The 18460-nt window shown below is 55.2% G+C and overlaps 1 protein-coding gene across 1 annotated transcript in view; it reads left to right on the forward strand.

Annotated features, from left to right (window-relative positions):
- The window catches only part of SORCS2 (sortilin related VPS10 domain containing receptor 2), a 457690-nt gene that overhangs the window by 321699 nt on the left and 117531 nt on the right, over positions 1 to 18460 (forward strand). The window lies entirely within an intron of this gene.

The raw sequence follows: 18460 nt of genomic DNA on the forward strand, positions 1-18460 counted from the left end.
GCCAGATTGGATGGCACACTTCTCGCTCCTTGGATGTCCAAGGCCTCAGAATTAACCCGAGTGTTTACGCGTAGTAATTGGGAAGGTGAATCCATGCCACCCTTGTTTTTCCTTTTCTTTGCGGAGTCAAGCTGGAGTCCGCATTTGACCAGGGAGGGGTTTAGGGAGGGGATGAGGAATAAATTATTTGATGTCTCTGTTTCTGTTCGGTAATTTGACAAATGAATGATCCGAGTTCATAATTAAGAAATTAGTTTTTTGAAAAGCTCCATTGGTTCGTGAATTGATGAAGTGAAGACTGTCACATTTCTGGGTTGAGGGGGGAGTCACATCTCAATGAACAAACACGATTTTAATGACTGGTGCACAGCTGTGTGTCAGGATGTGGCAAGTTGAAAGGACGGAGGTGAACCCCGGCGTCAGAATATTCTCCTTAGAAAGCAGAATTGATGTTGCCAGAGAGCTCCACACCAGCGGCCTCCCCCTTCTGCCCAAAGCCACCCGCTCAGCCAAAATGCTGTCATGGCAAGGAGAAACCTCGTTTCCTGGCCCCGTGGGTCGTGGGGAGGATTTGGTTGCCTACACACAGTAATAAGCCAGTAGGGATCTATTAGTGAGTAATTTCATTCTAAAAATATGAGCTTACTTCCAGTAATCATTTTTTAAAGACCTTTTTAAGAGACGACGAATATTAGCATCTCCTTGTATTTAGCAAAAGAAAGCAGTAGGAACGAGCCAATCAGATAAGAACAGCCATTGGGTGCCTACTGGGTGCCGAGCGCTATGTCAGCGAGCAAGGGCTGTGCTCCCCTTGTGGGTGTCTGACCTCGGAGGTGACATTTCTGCTGGGCATTGAGGGATAAATAGGAGTTGGCTGGAAAAAGATCCAAAAACTTATGTTTCAAGAGCTGTTATCTAGGAAGCAGTGACAGAAGGCGCATCTGCAAGGCATGGAGGTGGAGGGTGGAAAGAAAGCGCAGAATCGGGAAAATGGAGCTACTGTCAGAAAGGAAGGTCCCAGAACATCAAGGCAAGGCGTTGAGACTGTTGTGGACAGCTGGAGGATGCAGAGTCAAGAGGCTATGGGGGCTGGACAGGGGGTGTGGGTACACGGAGCTGGCCCACGCCTGGCCCAGGTGTGGTGCGGGCGGGGACTGTGCCAGGGGAGCGGGTGCCCACCTGAGAGCCCGCAGCTACTCAGCTCTGGTTGTGGATGGGGCTCATCGCACCTGTCTTCCGAGAGCTGTGGGGATTCATATGAAATTTCACCCATGTGCTCTTCTAGCAGCCCGTTTGCCTTGTCCGTTGGAGTCCAGCGAGGAGAGGCTGAGGCAGGGGCCGGTGGAGTTGGCTTTCTGCCCTGGAGAGACCCCAGCCGCTGTGGCAAGCAGACTAAGTCGAGGACGTGCACTTCAGCTGGTGGGAGATCTTGGTTTGTCCAGAGCGGGAAAGGGAAAGAGGAGGCGACAGGGTACCTCAAAGATGGCGCCTTCCAGTTTCTTCCACCTTTCTGGTGGGCAGACAGGTGAAGTCAAGTGGTCAGACAAGGTAAGGGCTAAAGCACTAACGCACTTTGAAAAGGACTGTGATCTGAGGTATTGTCAGAGTTTTTCTACTAAACCACCAGGAGGTCGTGTCTGCCCTTGTGAATCACAACCAAAGTGCCCGCCATGATTCCTTCCAGTCAATTTGTCCTGCTAAGCCTGAGCCAGTTGATGAGTTCTCTTAGTTTTGATTATATGCTCAGGGAGGGTTTAGTTCCTGTACCTCTGAAGTGTGTCTCGGGTCACACAAAGCTGACAAAGGGCGCTGGACCCCTCAGAAGCCACCTGGGTCCCAGCTCCGTGACTGATGACTTTGGACAAGGCGTGTAAGCTCTCTGGGACTCAGTTTCGCCATCTGTAAAATGCAACAATCAGAATATCTGGTCTCCAGGTTTCCCCAGTCCTGGAATCCTACTCGATTTTATGCTTTCTGTGAAATGTTGGTGAATTAGCCCTGGCATCTCTGCTTCCTGGATGCGAGCCCACCTCACCCCTAAGTTAACTCCCTGCTGATTCTGAAGTCTGGCTGCGGGCGGATATCAGGGCTCTTTGAGACTGACGGGTTTCTGTTCCAGCCACACACAAGTCTCTGTATCTCTCCCACGGTGCAACGAGTGAATGAATGAATGATTCGATGGTTGTGATTTCAGTTCTTATGAAGCCTGAACGTGTCCACATGTCCCCTCCCCAGCTGCCCTGAATGCAAACCCACCCGTACCCCAGGGGTGCCCCTGGGCCCCAGACTGTATCACGTGTGTTCGTGCTCCCTCAGTGAGGAGCTTCCCTTTATCTTTCTTTACTTTTCCCACGCACGAGTGATGATGCATGGGTGTCTTTATTGTTCACTTGCATTATGATTTTTAAAAAATTTTTATAATAGTGGCCGTACACCAAGTGCATAGAAAACTCCACACGCTTTGGCTAGGCCACCTCCACACCCACACGCATACACATATGTAATTTCACGACGTCCTCACGACACCTGGGAGTGGGCGTTGTTAGCCCCATGGGATAGCGGGGGAAGCTGAGACCCAGGGAACACATTTTGCCCGCATAACTTATCTGTGGAGGAGCCAGAATTAGAACACTGGCCTTGATTCTTTTGGGCTCCCCAGGCTGCCCTCTTAGATCCCACTGTCTTTTAGGATGGCCTCAAGTATTCCCGAGGCCCCCAGGACCAGTAAGATACGGACCATGCTTCTCAATACGTCTTCTACATCATGTTGGATCTCAACAGAATGCACTTTTTAAAAAAGTTTATTTATTTACTTTGAGAGAGAGAGAGTGCACATGTACAAGCTCACGTGTGCATGCATGGGGGAGGGGCAGAGAGAGGGAAAAAGAGAGAATCCCAAGTGGGGGAGGGGCAGGGAGAGAGGGGGAGAGAGAGAGAGAGAATCCCAAGTGGGGGAGGGGCACTGTCAGCGCAGAGCCTGATGCAGGGCTTGAAGTCAGGAGCCATGAGATCATGACCTGAGCCGAAATCAAGAGTCGGACGCTTAACCGCCTGATCCCCCCAGGGGCCCCTCAATAGGACACACTTTGATGAGCACCTGGTCTGCCCTGGGCTTGTGTGAAGCACTGAGTATGCAGAGGTGAGTGAGGCCTGTCTTGGGGAGCTCGCCTTCTAGTGGAGGAGACAAACCGATGGATGTCTGGGATTCCCAGAACCCAGAGACACAAAGTGCCGGGAGATTGTGGATAAAGATCTCTTCTACCTGTAAGGATCCAGGAGGGTTTCCTGGAAGAGAAGCAGCTATGCTAATAGTTAAGAGCTGGGTGCGATTTGTTCGTGGGAGGGCAGACTGGCGTGAGTCCAGACAGAGCGAAGAGGGTGAGCAGAGGCAAGGAGGAGGGACCATGCGATCAGATGCGTGTGCTTACGAAGGTACGTAAATGGGTGTTTGGTTAAACCGGTTCACCCGGCTGGCTGTGCAGTCAAAGCCCAGGCTTAATGCAAAGCCTTCCAATTCATGGCACATTAACTTGTCATTTTCTATACAAATAGACAAGCAATACTTTTTTTAGCTGGTAGAAATTGCTTTGCATAATAACCTACTTCTTTAGAAAATTATTTCTTGATGTTTGAAATTTTTCCCCTAGGAAGTCTCAGGGAGGAACTGACACTCTTTGCTGTCTACCTGTTTGGGAGCTATTTCGGGCAACAGCAGATGCTCCCACATAGCAGTGGGGCTCGGGGAGATGTGGGAAGGGTTGGGACCATGTCTGGAGCAGAGAGCCAAGCATGCCAAGGGTAGGAATCCTGGATCCTGAGTGGGAAGAACTTCCTGAATTGTACAGAAGTTAGAGATGCGAGGGCCAGAAGGCCCATCTCGATTTTAGGAGGTGCGGAATGATGGGAGACCACTCCCAAGTTACAGTAATAACTATATGTTGGGTTGTACCCAAATATTTCCAGCTAGACCTGAGAATTGAACCCAGATCTGTCTGACACAAAAGCCTTTTGGCTTTCATATATACTTAACTTTAAAAAAAAGTTACAAGGAGAATTTTTTTAATGTTTACCTTTTTTTTTTGAGAGAGAGAGGGAGAGAGAGAGAAGGGGAGGGGCAGAAAGAGAGGGAGAGAGAGAGAGAATCCCAAGCAGGCTCTGCACTGTCACCACAGAGCCCGATGTGGGGCTCAAACCCACGAACCGTGAGATCATGACCTGAACTGAAACCAAGAGTTGGACACAACCGACTGAGCCACCTAAGTGCCCCAAGAAGAATTTTTTAAGGGAAAAAGGAAAAAGACACAGAAAAATAGCGAATTCTGATACAAATTTTATGAAGCATAGGAAAAAAGATGTTCAGCCTCTTAATGAAAAGCAAACCGAACAACCAGGTACCTCTCTTGCTTCTTACATGGGCCAAAAACTGAGAGCAACAAGAATCCAGTTCGACAAGGGTCCGAGGAAATAGGGATTCTGGCAGCATGGGCCGCTGTTCGCCAGATGGCGTATGTTACTATAACTTTGTTAGAACAAGTCAGGGCAGACCCTGTCCTAAAGAAACAAGGCGTTTGTCATCTTCTTGGCTGGTGTGACATCTGAGGTAGAGGAGAACCAGTTTTGAAGATACAGGAACCTGCCTGATAGTAGCTGGACCTGGTCGTTTTGTGACCCCCAAAACCCCGCAGGACAGGAGCCCCCATGCAAACCAGGACCTTGGCTTTCCTGAACGCTGTCCGTGGTGCTGACCAGATGAGCCTCTCTGGCCACTTGGTCGGTGCCCTTGGGAGCTCCAGCCTGGCCTTCCTGTGCCCACTACGGACTCCTGCTGCCAGAGTCCTGCCCAGAACCTGAGTCCTGGATTCCACCTCTATGGTAATGCTTGCTAACTATAGAGAGCCCAAACACTGAAAAATAGTGCTATCTGTATATCCGCCATCTAGAGACGGTCTCTTGTAATGTCCTGATGTAGTTCCTTGTCTTTTTTCTATGGATTTTTCTTACATAGTTGAGACACTTTTATACTCTTAATTTGCATCGCTGAAGTATTCTCCCACATTATTAAGAATGCGTTGTGAACATTCTGATGGCTTCAAATAGTCTGTGATTCAGTTAACGATAATGTAGCCATTTGTGTAGTTAGCTACCATTTACTGGGGACGTATGTGTTCGTAGCATAATATGAAGGTATTCCAGACGTTAATTCTCATGTGCAAGAGGACTTTGAGATGAGGGTGATCTCATCTCCAACTTTGCAGATGTTGAAACTGAAGCTCAGAGAGGCTAAGTAAGCTGCCCAAGATCACACAGCTCAGTAAGGGGCAGAGATGGTTTTGAATGCATGGGTGTCTGGTGACAAAGGTCGTGATGTTGCCACTGCACCACACTGCCTCCTGCAGCTTTAAGTAAACCGTGTATCTATCACAGTTTACGTACCCATCGCCAGGGAGTTGCACATCTAGCTGGCTTTTAGAAGCCACTGTCAAAAAGAAATGTGTTAAAAATGAAAGGATCACAGAAGCCTGAGATTGGGGGACCCTCAGACAATGTGGATGCCTTCCAGCCCCCCTCCATGAGCATGCCTCATCCAGCAGGAGAATGTGCAGCCTCTACTCGAATGCCCCCATGCACTGAAAACCCACAACCTGGGCCGGGAGGTTCTATTAACAATGACAGCCATGGTTTTGGCCAAAATGCAGTCGAAGTGGCCCAGCAGATCACTGCCACCTTCATCCCACCTCACCCCCACCCCCCAATGGCAGGTTCCCATCCACTCTGGGCTCATTGTTGAGCGTGGATGCGCTGTGGCTCCAGGACCTGTCACTTAGCAGGTGCTCGATACACGTTTTTTGACATGAGGATGATTGCCTGCAGGTTCCTGGGGACCTTGGCAAGCTTACCAAGTCTGGCAGTTCCCACAGAGGGCTCTGCCCAGAGCAGCCCTGGGTGCAGCTTCCTTTGCGGGAAGGTACAGGGCTTGCAGAAAGGGCCAGCACACCTGCTCCTCACCGTTTCGACCCCCCTTAGATCCTTCCTGGTGTTCAGAGTCTTCCTTTTCCCATGACGCGAGGGGTGCCTCCAGAGAGTGTGCCTTGGAGAGAGGACAGGCATCATGGGTGGCTTGCTCCGGATGAGACCCTGAGGGTCACGCATCCCCATGCCCCTCTGTTCTCCGAGACTCAGTCTGCCCAGGTCACCTAACCACGCAATGACCAAGTGGGGCTACAACCCAGGCCTCATCCCCAGGTCAGGTCTCTTTGCACCCAGAAGCTCCAATGGGGTTGATGTCACTTTCAGCCTCGGCACAGCACCGAGAGCCTGCGCTCTGGGGCTGGAGGGCCTGGATTCAGTCTCTGCTGTGCTGTGTCTCCTGTGTAGCCCTTACTCTCATTGTCTTAGTCTCTTCATCCGTAAAATAGGATTCAGAAGACCTGTTCCAGAGGCTAGACGCTCAGGACTGAGATAGTGTCTGTGGACGTGGTCTGCAGACTCTGACCCGGCCAAGTGCTGTGTTACAGCAGCGTCTCTGGCTTCACCCCACGTGCCACCTCCTAACATCGTGTCCGTCATGTAGCCGGTGTGCCGTAAATGCCGGTTGAATCAGCTGTTGTTGTTAACAGTAGCCAATAAGTGTCACTGATAAGAAGGACTGTGAATTCCTGGTCGCCAATGACAAGAGAATGGGCAAGAATGAGAATGCTGGGGGTGCCCGGTGCAGGCTCGGAGGGGGTGCAGATAAAACGGAGACTTAGGGACCCTGGAGGCATGGTCTCCAGTTGCTGCAGCTGCGTCTGTGTCCAGCAGGGCTCGTGCTTTGGGAGCTGAGACACAGTATGGAGAACACAGGGCTTCTGTGCCATAGCGAGCTAAAGGAGATACTTAACAGGCAGTTGGTCCTAGAAAGGAGCTCAGACGATCGCTGGTGCCTCTCTCATCTTACAGGAGGCAAAACTGAGATCTGGAAGTCATAAGGGACGTGCTCAAGGTTGTACAGAGACAGAATCAGGTTCTTGCGTGTGACAGGTCGGTCCCCCTGCCTGTCCCGCGACACAGAATGTGGCCGCCTCCACAGTAGACCCAAAGGGAGCCAAGGCGGTCATGCCCTTGCCTCCTCTGCCCAACCCCAGGGAGAAACCAAAGTGGGCTCAGCTACGGGGAGTAAATCTGAGTCTGGGTAGGTTCGCAGGCAGGGTACCAAGGGCATCATGATTCTGCAGCCCGCAACAGACTGTGTGAGATTTCCAAAGTGGGATAAACGTTGCCATTACCCAGTTGAACTGAGAAAATCGATGTCATTAGCCTAATTATGTGGGCTCTGTTTATAGATGCTGATGCTAGGCACGAGGGGATGTCAAAATAAGGACAGCACGTTGCAAAACATGAAGGGAGGTGGCGGTAAATATCCTGTTGTGAACGTTGGTGCCAGTGGGTTGCTCGGCATGCCCACACCGCCGGGGAGGCGATGAGAGTATCATGGCCTGATGTGTAACAGGCCCTCCAATTGCTTTGTGGGGTGGATGAGAAGGAGAGAGGGAAGCAGGAAAGGCAAGATCTGAGACAATCGTATAAAACTGAAGCCTGTAACGTCCCCGTCCGGCCGTGTTTTCTTGAGCAGGAAACAGACACAATGGGAGTGAAGGCTCTCGGTCTCCCCCCGAAACGCCTCCTGATGTGGGGGCATGGGCTCCCTTGGGGAAAACGACACCTGGCCGAATTGTCACCTCTCATGTGGTCTGCGTTTCCGCCTGGCACCTCAAAGCCACCGGACTTCTAAGGGAGGGTCCGGGCCAGCGCGAGGGAGGGGAGACTGCTGTCACAGCAGCCAGAGGAGGAACATCATCCTGGGCCCCCTCCCAGCTCCCGGAGGCAAAGGGGGCCCTCCCTTCTGCTTCGGGTACTTGTTCGTTTCTCCTGGCTCCCGCCTGCTGCCGTCCCGGGGCTGCTGACCTCCAGAGCCAGCAGCAGGAACGTCAGTGGACCGGGTCCTACGTGTCCTCCCTCCTCCGGGTGTCATAGACACAATTCATGGACTGCGGGCATTAAATTACTACTCTCGTATCCGAGGTCTCTGTGCTCGAGAGCGAGTTGTAGCGTGCTCAGTGTTTATAATCACATCTGCTGCGGTCGTAGCCTCCTGCGCGCGCCGGCCTCTTGCCGCCGTTGGATGCGTCTGTCCCGCTCTTGCTTAAGTGGTCACAATTCTTCACTCACTTGGCTGGGATACATCCTCAAAGGCTGGTCTTGAGCACGAGGGTGAGGGTAATACAGTGAGAGCTTCTGTAGCAGAAATGGGGACAGAGTCCGTTTTTTCTGGCCGGGGATGTTGGCCTTGCATTCATGAATTATTATTGTTTTTTTAATGTTTATTTATTTTTGAGAGGGAGAGAGAGCAGGGGAGGAGCAGAGAGAGAGGGAGCGACAGAAGTTCCAAAGCGGGCTCTGCACCGACAGCAGCGAGCCCGACGCAGGGCTCGAACTCACGAACCGTGAGACCGTGACCTGAGCCGGAGTCGGACACTCAACCGACTGAGCCACCCAGGAGCCCCTGGGATCATTTTCTGACTCCCCCACGGTCGGACCGCACCCTGCCCGTATCCAGAATTTCTGAGCCACCCTCTTTCTTCTCAAACTGTTGGGAGGCGATGCTCTGTTTGCCTAATGTTTAGCATCAGGGAGGTGCCTTCTGCCAGTCAGGTTGTTGGTCCGTCCTGCCTGATTTTCTCTCTCCTTGTCGGTAGACATCTGCACCAGGCGGGGCCGACGGGACTCCGTGTGGGGCGTGCCGGGCCGCTTCTGTGCAGATTTCATTCTGTGCCTCTGATCATCGCTCTGCCGCGCTTGTGCCCCCTCCTTGGGGACATCTCGCCGTTTTGAGGCTAGGTCCCCGTGCTCTCATCCCCGAGGCCACTCTTCTTCCCCCTCCTGTGAGTTCTACTTCTTGGTCGTCTTCTGCTACCTTCTGGGAAAGCTCCAGAGGGATTTCTGCCATATCCCCGATTCCTTCTCTGTGTGTAACCTCTGCCTCTCACATCTCTCTCTCTCGGGACGCCCCTGTCCTCTCACATCCTCGTGAGAGTGCCGGCGACAGGTTTCCCTACGTTTTCTTCAGGTTTCGGGGCTAAGTCCTTTTCAGAGAGAGCGCCTTTCTCTGAGTCCTGAGGGTAATGTTCCTTTCAACTCGGCTGCTGTGCCCATTCATGGCACCATGCTGGCTTTTTCTTCTAGTTTTCTATGTGCCCGTGTTGGGCAAAGAGGAGCATCACCCAGAGCAGAAGGAGGGAGGGGTGGGTCTTCACAGCCCTGACGCCCTGCCCTCCTCGTGGCCCTGGCAGGATGGTCTCTGCATTTGGTGCGGTCACGTGGTGTCGGCCAGACCGTCTCCTTGATGAGGCCCTCCAGCTCCGGTCTCAGAGAAGTCAGGACAAGTCACACACCCAGCACGCCCTGCCCCTCGGGTGCCATCCGCCCCTGCCAGGCTGCAGTGGTCGCTTACCAGATCCCCCAGCCCCTGTCACATGTTCACGGGGAGCTTTTGTCCCTGATTGGGAAAGGCTGATGCGGCCCATGGGACCCACGGGCTGGACGGGGCTCTAGCGCAGGAGGCGGGGGCAGGGTCTGGACAGAGAGCACTTCGTGCAGGCGGGGTCAGGGCGGTCAGAGCTCTGGCAAGGCCTCTGGTGGGCGGCCTGGGGCAGGAGCGGGCACACAGAGGCTGCTGGAACAGGGGGAAGCCGGCTCCCTGCCGCCGGAAGTGGGAGAACCCAGGCGGGGAGAGCACGGATGCTCTGGGGACAATGGGCTTCTTGGTGGGAGGCTCCCACCATATGAAACCTGCCCACGTTGCCTCCAGGCCTGCCCCGGGATGTGAAGGTGAAGGAAAATAATCCAATCAGGGCTGCTTGTCCTCAAGGACAAAATCCTCTGAATCCGAAAACGTCTTCGGTGTTCTGAGGCCCGTGCGCGCCCAGGCTCTGAAAACCACCCCGGGAGCTGGGCAGGGCAGGGCTGGGCGTCCTCTGGTCCCCGTTTCTCCATGAAAGGACAGAGGCTCAGAGACAGTCACAGCTAGGTAAGTGGCCAACCAGGGGCTCAAAGCCAAGGGCGTCCCCTTCTCAGTTCCTGTTCTTTTCCCTGCAATAAAAGGAGGAAAAACCAGGTGAGCCTCTCTCCTGTTTCCCTCCCTGTGCTTATTGTGTTGTGCCTTTACAGATAATTGCAGGCAATTAGAAAGTCCCCAGGCCCTTCCTCACACACAACGTCCTCTCCCCATCACAGGGAAGACTGTGGAAACGAGCCATAAAGCTGATTTGCGTGCCAGAATTACTCAAAATGCAACAGTTGGCCCCCTCTCTGCAGACTTCTGCTGTTCTCCGCAGTGAGGGCCCTGCATCGCAGCCACGTGGCCTCGCACGCACCCACCGCTGTGTGGCCTCGGGCAGGTCACTTCGCCTCTCTGCGCCTGTTTCCCCATCTGTAGGATGAGAAGGACGGTTCCCACCTCCCGGGGCTGTGGCGGGGACTAAATCAGCTAATGCCGCGGGACGAAGCTGGAGCTTCTCCGAGGCCAAAACCGGTAGTGTTATCCGGAGAATCCCTCCTCACAACCTGACGTAAGGGCGGACCCCCACCGCCCGCACACACACAGTAGGGCCTCCTTCACAGCCCCACGGCCCCCCGTCATTCTCACAGTGGAAGATCTGTAGTGTGCGCCCCACGCCACCCCTCTCCTGGCTCTTCTGCTAAGGTCCCCAACGCCGGCCAGAGCATCCTTGGAGCTAAAATAACCCGAAAGGCAAGTGAAACTCAGCAGGGCCATTTCGGCCCTTGGAGACCAGAGGTGCTCAGCCAGAGGTGCTCACAGAGTCGGACTCTCCTCCTTCCCCCAGATGGTGGAGGGACAGGAGATCCGACAAAGGGCAGGCGAGTGAGCGGCTTGCCTGGGGTCCCCAGCACGGACTTGAGGTCCCTTTTTCAGCCTGTTCGGCAGACCCAGGCGCACACTGACTGCCCCCTCCTGCTCCTGCTGCTGGCAAAATGGCCTCTCAGGCTTCTCCACCTCGGGGGCTGGGGCTCAGGTTTGTCAGAACAGAGGGGAGGGACTGACGGACTCCGGGGGGGGGGGCGCTCCTCTCCTCCCCGGACCGCCTTGCCGACCACCCCTCCTACCTGCCTCCAACCCCTCCGGACCCACCACGCCCGCCCCTCAGCCTCCAGCCCTCCCCCACCCCCCAGGTGACCGTGGCCAGCTCTTTGTTCCCTCCCTCCTTTTAGGTCACCCTGTGGGTGATGAAGCAGCCCGCGTCCTGCGCAGGCAGAGAGGGCGTGGGCAGCGGGGACTCCCGCACTGGACGGCTTTTGTCAGGCTCTGATCGCAAAGCCGCCACGGAGCTAAACACAGGCCGCGTTAAATGGTTTGCAGCGCATCCACACGAGGGCAACGTCTTCCAGCGCCGAACGGGGTGATTTCAAAGACTGTTGGAGACGGCAGGAACAAACTCGCGTGACTGACTGACCGCCGAACACATGCACGTCAACCTGCTCTCCTAATTTTCTAAAAGTAAACTGTGTGAATGCATCGCGTTTTTATTTTCGTCTTCGCCTTCTTCCTCTGCCGTCCCCTAACTGCCACGTATTTCTTCTGCTCGGAAAGCAAGGCTAGACTTAGGTCAACGTCATCCCCCCACGCGGTAGCCTTTTTGGTACAAGGGAGGAGACATTCGCATAACATATAATAAAGCGTCTTAAAGCGAACAATTCAGTGACACGTAGCACCTTCCGTGTTTGGACCCCCCACCTCTGTTCCGTGCCAGAACATTCTCATCTCCCCAGAGGAGCCCGCACCCACGAGCCACCCCTCCCAGCCCACCTCCCGCCAGCTTGGCCGCCTTCTGGATCCTTCTCTCTGTGGATCTGCCTGTGGAATCCCTGTGTCTGGCTTCCTCACCCACCTTGGAGTATGTTTTCAATCCTCTGAGGACATATACCTTAGAAATACGTTATTCTCAAGAACCTGAACACCCTTCCTGGCGGCAAAGAAGGAATGCCAGTGTGATACGGGGCCTCTGGGATGGATGCCAGTCCCTAGGCCCAGCTCTGAGCACCTACAGGAACGTGTTCAGTCCTCGGGACGGCCCTGCAAGGCAGGGACCCTTGTTATCTCTGTCACAGGATGAGGACACCGAGGCCCAGGGATGTCAACTAACTCTCCCCACCTCGGTCAGCCAGTAAATGGCAGACGCAGACTTATGGGGCGTCTGTCTGGAATCGAGGGCAGACGCGTGCGGGTCGAGGAGCAGAGCCCGGCTGGAAATTAAGAACGACTACCAACCTTGGCAGCCGCCGACGTTCAGAGATGGGCACGGCTGTCCCGGGTGGGAGTGAGCTCCCCGTCCTGAGGGGTGTGCAAACAGAGGCAGCAACCCCTCGGTAGAACATTAGTGAAATGAGTCTGGTCTTGCTTAGATGGTGAACCGGGAGCGCTCAGGTGCGGGGTTTCCAGATCTTGGGGCCGGTCTGTGTTAGAAGAGGCGGCGGGTTGAGGGGTTTCAGGTCATTTTGGGGCCACAGCCTTGTTGCCACCCGCTCAGCAGCTCTGCGACCCCAGGCTAAGCTTGGGTCTCCCCCGCCCCCCCGGCACCGCCATGGCCGGGTCGTTTTGTCATTTACCCCCCAAGTGAACGTGCCAGCCCCGACCTGGGGGCGCAGTGACGAGACAGACGGGAGCCCGCACTTAGGACTTCTCCTTCTGTTGGGGTATCATGGTCAGGATTAGACATGAGGCTGACAAGCGGTCAGGTGTTTGGTCGATGGGGTTGATGAGGGCCCAGGCGGTTGAGCGTGGGGTTTCCCTAGAGACCCACACTGCCTGGAGTCACCTCTATGAGGGCCCCACGCTGGTGCTCGTGGTGGGAGGACAGGACAGGACAGGGTGAGATGCAGGCTGGGCTCTGACGTGTTTGTGTGCCTCCCATCACTGTCGCTGCGCCTCCCTTCCTGCCGAGGGAGGGGCCTGTCCCCCGAACTGGCTTCGTGGAGCAGGGCTGGCCTGTGCTGAGGGAGTGCTGTCTTCCTGCCAGCAGAACTAGCTCCGGGCCTGTGCGGGGATGTTTTTTTTTTAAAGAATCAATTTGTCACCTCAGTAGCAACAACAACGTACAGATGGATCGCCTCTCTGTAACAATAGAACACTTTATCGGCCTTTAAAACCAATTTCTTTAACTGTAAACAGTGGCTCTGCAGGACTTGTCAGAGCCCCTGGGGACAGAGTTTCTCTGTCAATCTGACAGCTCCCAGCATCCTTTGTCCTCTGTCCCAGGGTCCCCAGGGAGGGGGCGGAACAGGCATTCCAGTGGGGACTGCCACCCAGCTGTGTCTCCCTGAGGAAGAAAATGGCTTGTGGGTGAAAACATCTCCTGTGGCCCCAACACGCTTTCTCCTCTCTCAGCAGCCGACCCGTCACGCTGGAGCTGGCTTTGAGCCGAGAAATGTCTGGGGTGAAGCTGGCCTTGGGTTTCTTTCGGCCGATTGAACATGCTGAACCAACTCTGGGTTGTTTTACTATTACTATTATTATGATTATTGGGAGGAAAGGATATATTTTAACTTAGACTCTGAGGGTGTGGAAATCTCTCCGTGTCTCCGGGGCTGTTGGGCTCAGAGCCTGGGGTCGGCTGCCCATTTGAGGAGCGCCCGAGGGACCAGCTTTCCAGGGAATTCAGGGTCGGTTTGGTGCAAAGGGAGCTCCAGCCAGAAACCCAGTTGGGAATCTGCCGACGACAGTGAGAATGAGGCTTCGTCTGTGGATTTGCACGGGCTTGCCTTGTGCACAGACTCACGACCGTCGTCGGGGAGGAGAAGTCCCTGTGAAGGCATTTCATCTCCCATCTTGGAAAACTGGGGTCGGACGTGCCTTCAGTGAAGAGCCAGCCTGGGGTCTGGCCCTGGAGGAGGAGGGAGCGGGCACAGAGACTGACACGTGTGGGTTCGCTCATTCATTCGTTCACTCATTCACTCGCTGTGCAGTGTGGTGAACGCTCAGACAACAGCGTGGCCAGGACTTTGGCATTTTGGCTTCTTTGTTCTGCTTTTTATTTTTCTCTCCAAGCGCGGAGGAGATGACAGCTGACTCAGCCCAGGTTGGGACACTTCACAGAGGACGTGGAAATTGAGTTGGTCTTCCAGAGGCTGTTAGCAATTCAGAACAACGTGGATAAGCATTGTGGGCCTGGGGAACAGCATGTGCAAAGACACAGAGGGCTAAGCGTGTGGCCTCTTTGGGAGATGGCGAGACTCTTGGTGCACCTGGTGCGTGACGGGGGGGGGGGACAGAACCGTCCGGCAGGTTAGGTGGGATCGTAGCCCCCTCCCCCGCCCCGCCACCGCACGCATTCCATCCGGGGGGCCAGTGAGGAGGCCACTGTAGTGGCGGGGGTGAAATACAACCTGGAAAGTGAGGACGGAGAGGGTGGTGCTGGAGGCTGTTGTATGGGCGATGACAGCCGCGGTGGCCATGTTGGTAGTAACGGGGGACTGTCATGGGCACGTGCCCTTGCCACAAGCATGCTTCTCGGCACCTTGCAGGCAGTAATACTCAGTGACCTATGTCGTAGGAACTACTATACCCCCCTTTCTACAGATGAGGAAACTGAGGCCCAGAGAGGCTAAAGTGAGGTCACACAGCTTGGAAATGGCAGAGTGAGATGTGAACTCGGACCGTCTGGATTCATCTGACACCTGGACCCCCACAACCGCGAAGATTCGGCCGATCCGTTTGTGAGCCAGGAGGAGGGATGGTGTCACTGCAGGGGACACGGAGGAACGGGGTAGGGGAGCATTTATGCAAGAAAGCGGGAGTGACAGCGGTCACCGCTGTCTCCAGGGTCATGTCTTCAGCATCAGCGGAAAAAGGGAAAGAAACGTGCTATCGGGGCGTGCGTCCCACGCGGGGGACTCAGCCTCGCTTATTAAGAAAAAAAACATTACACCGAAAACATGACCTTCTCGGGCGATTTGTCCCAACATTAAATAATGACTAATTTGAATTTAAATATGTGGCAGAAAATTATGCTCGGAGCCCTTCTTCTGGAAAGGATTCGGGCTGATTGCTGAACAAAGTCATGCATATTCATAGCTGTGCTTTAATCTTGCCAGTTGGATTCTCTGTGTTATTTGCTGACTTGGACGGAGAGGCCTGGTGGAAATTCAGGGCAGGGAGGTGTGAATCAGGGGCGTGAGCAAAAGTTACTGCAGGCCAAGGAATCGAACTGGCCCCGGAGTCCGGGGACTGGCTTCCCCGCTCGGCTTGGCGTTCGGCTTCATATTTGTATGCGGTGTGTAGGGCCCCTCGTGGAAGGCTCACGGCCTCTCAGAGCGGTCCAGGCGCTAAGCCCAGGGCCTGCACACAGGCTACCCGACATGGCAGAAGGATGATCCCCGGGGATCCCCGTGGCCCAGCCCAATCCACGTGGGTCCCAAAAAGCGGACACTGTTTCCAAGCTTTGGTTAGAGGGAGCCCAAGTACGGGAGAACAGCCGAGCTGTGCAACTTGGCTGGCTCTTGAGGTGGAGGAGGGGCCCGAGTGCAGCCTGGTTCATTAAACGGGGACTCCTGGGCCCAGGGGCCCGCTGCGGGGCTGACCCTCGTCCCCTCTCAGGCTTTCGCCTGCAGAACCCTCTGGAAGTCTGGCTCTTGAGGATTAAAGGTGACACCGGGTGGGGTTAGCTTTGGAGAAAACGCACCCCCACCCCGCGGGGCTCTCTGAAGCAGCCTTGTGGCCCCGATGGATGCCTAGGGAGGCCTCGGAGCCAGTGCGGGGGCGCTGGGGGGCCCCCCACTGCAGGGAGGGGACGGGCCCTGTTCTTCCTCGGCCTGCCTATTTATCTGGGGCCCATGTGAGCCGCGATTTTCGCATCTCCGTGCTTGTGTGTCAGCCTCCGGGGCACATCTGAGGCGCCTCAAAGGATTATATGGGGCCATTTCAGAAAGGCCCAGCAGGCCGCGGGTAAGGAATAAAAAAACCCTTTAAACTGGCAAAGCCACCAGGACGCCGGCCTGGCTTTCCAGCCCTGTGAGCAGCCTGGAGCTTTTTCCCTTCAACGTTTCAAAAGATCACCCTCTGGTTCAGGCCACTCCACAAAGCCCCTTTCATTTCCTCCAGGGCTCTGCTGTTTACAGCGGCCCCGCGTGTTCATTATTTTGGGGGGCTTTACCAACAGGCCGCTTTCATCAGGCCGTGGCCGCTCTCATTAGTATTTAAAAAAAAAAAAAAAGGCACAGGCTCTCCTGGAATTCGCTGGTATATTTGGAGCCACGCAGGCCCGTTCCGCAGCTGGCTTACCAGCCCTGTGACCCTGGCAGTGAGCTGAGTCTCCTCCAGCCTGGGTGTCCGAGTTCTCTGAGCCGGAGAAGGCGATGGTGCTTACCCGCACCCAGGTGCCCTTTCCGTGCGGCTCCGCGGGCGAATGCACTCCCCGCCCCGTTACACCCAGGCGCTGCCCCGTGGGAGAGGAAGTGACCCTGAGAAGCTTCCCTCTCCCCACCGTCTCAACGGCTGGGAAAGCCAAGCCTTGCAGAGCGCGAAGGCCCCGTTGGCCTGGATCCCGGGGGGCCGGGTGGAGCCGAGCCTTCGTCGGCCCGCCGCGGACACACAGCATGCGCGAGACGGGGTCCGCCGGCGTGTCCGGGTGCTGGGGCCGCAGCCGAACTTGCCCAAGACCCAGCGTACCCTTCCTAGAATATAACCCCTAGTTGGTAACATTGTGAGGATTTGTTGAGTGAATGAACGAGTGAGTGAAGGAATGAATGACGTAGACCAGCAAACGACACGTCTGGCTCCTGGTAGGCATTCGATAAATGCTACTCCAAAGCCAGTGCCAGTGAGGGGCCGCTCTGGTTACCTACCACTGCATGACGGCCCCAGGCGGAGAGTGGACAGCAAGACCGGACGTGGGCAGCGACTGGCAGATGCCGTCATTGCCAATCAGTAGCAGAGCGCTGGAGCTGGGCAGTTGTGACTCATTGTACGAAACTGCCCAATTTCGAGTGAGTGACAGTGTCATTATGGCGAGACAGACCCCCGTGTTCCCCTGTGCCTCCCGGGAGCCTGCACAGAACACAGGGCCGCTCGGGGCTCCCTGCTCGTAAACCAGAGCGCTCTTGTTGCGGGAATGAAATGGGCATTTGTTGAAATCCTTCCCGGGGCGCCTGGGCGGCTCAGTCGGTTCCGCTCAGGTCACGATCTCATGGTGCGTGAGTTTGGGCCCCGCGTCGGGCTCTGGGCTGACGGCTCGGAGCCTGGAGCCTGCTTCGGATTCTGTGACTCCCTCACACTCTGTCTCTCTCTCTCTGTCTCAAAAATAAATAAACATTAAAAAGAAATAAATACATAGATCCTTCCCGACACTCTCCACTTGGAGGCAGGTTTTAGTTCATTTTTTTCAGCTACCCTGGAGCATGTCTGCCCGTAGCCGAGCGAGATCCAGTGATAAAATAAAAGACGCTCAACTCCTGCCTTCAAAAATGCCCCTGGTCTCTAGGGAAATAAAACAAGAATGAGAAGGGCTGGATTATCGAGATCAAGGGTGCCGGTCCCCGTGCCAGTGCTGTCCTACCGGCTGTGTGTGTCAGCCTCTGAGCCTCAGTTTCCCTCCCGGGTATAAAACAAGGGTGCTTGGGGCGCCTGGGCGGCTCAGTCGGCTGGGCGGCCAGCTCTTGATTTCGGCTCGGGTCACGATCTCACGGTTTGTGGGACTGAGCCCCACATCGGGCTCTGCGCTGACAGCGCGGTGCCAGCCGGGGATCCTCTCTCCCTCTCTCTCTGCGTCCCCCGGCTTGCTCTTGCGTGGTGCTCTCTGTCTCTTAAAAAAAACAAAATAAGGGTGCTTGTCGACCTTGGTGGCTGTCGTACGTGTTTGCCTCCCGATGCGCTGTCTGAACGTGGCCCTGAGCGGGAAGTGACAGGAATGCATTTTCAGAAATCACAGAATGAAGGAGGCCCGTCCCTCCTTCTGCCCAGGTGCCCTGGCCAGGTGGCTGGCCCAAGGAAGGCAGACTTCTTGGTCGACCTGAGGGCCCCAGGCCAGGCTTTCTCCCCTCACACGCTTCTGCCCTGCCCGCTTCCAGGGTGGGCTCTGGGGCGGGCGAGAGATCAGAGATCAGCGATCAGCAGGGTGGGATGGAACTGACTTCTGCCTGCAGGAAATACACCTTCCTAGGACAGCACGCTGGGCCCTCCTCTTAGAGACTGTGTGACGGGGCAGGCTCCTCTCCCTCCTTCTCCTCTGCCCTGTCCCCCCACCCCCAGGTTTGGCAATTTGCTATAACGACTCACAGAACCGGAAGAGCCAGCTTCACTTACTGTTACCGGCTCATTATATACAGAATACAACTCAGGCTCCAGCCCCTCTCCCCTCCGGAGATCAGGGTGTGGGGCCTCCCAGCCTTGGCCTTTCTGACCACCGGCCCC

Source organism: Felis catus, chromosome B1, assembly GCF_018350175.1.
Source record: "Felis catus isolate Fca126 chromosome B1, F.catus_Fca126_mat1.0, whole genome shotgun sequence".
NCBI classification, from domain to species: Eukaryota; Metazoa; Chordata; class Mammalia; order Carnivora; family Felidae; genus Felis; species Felis catus.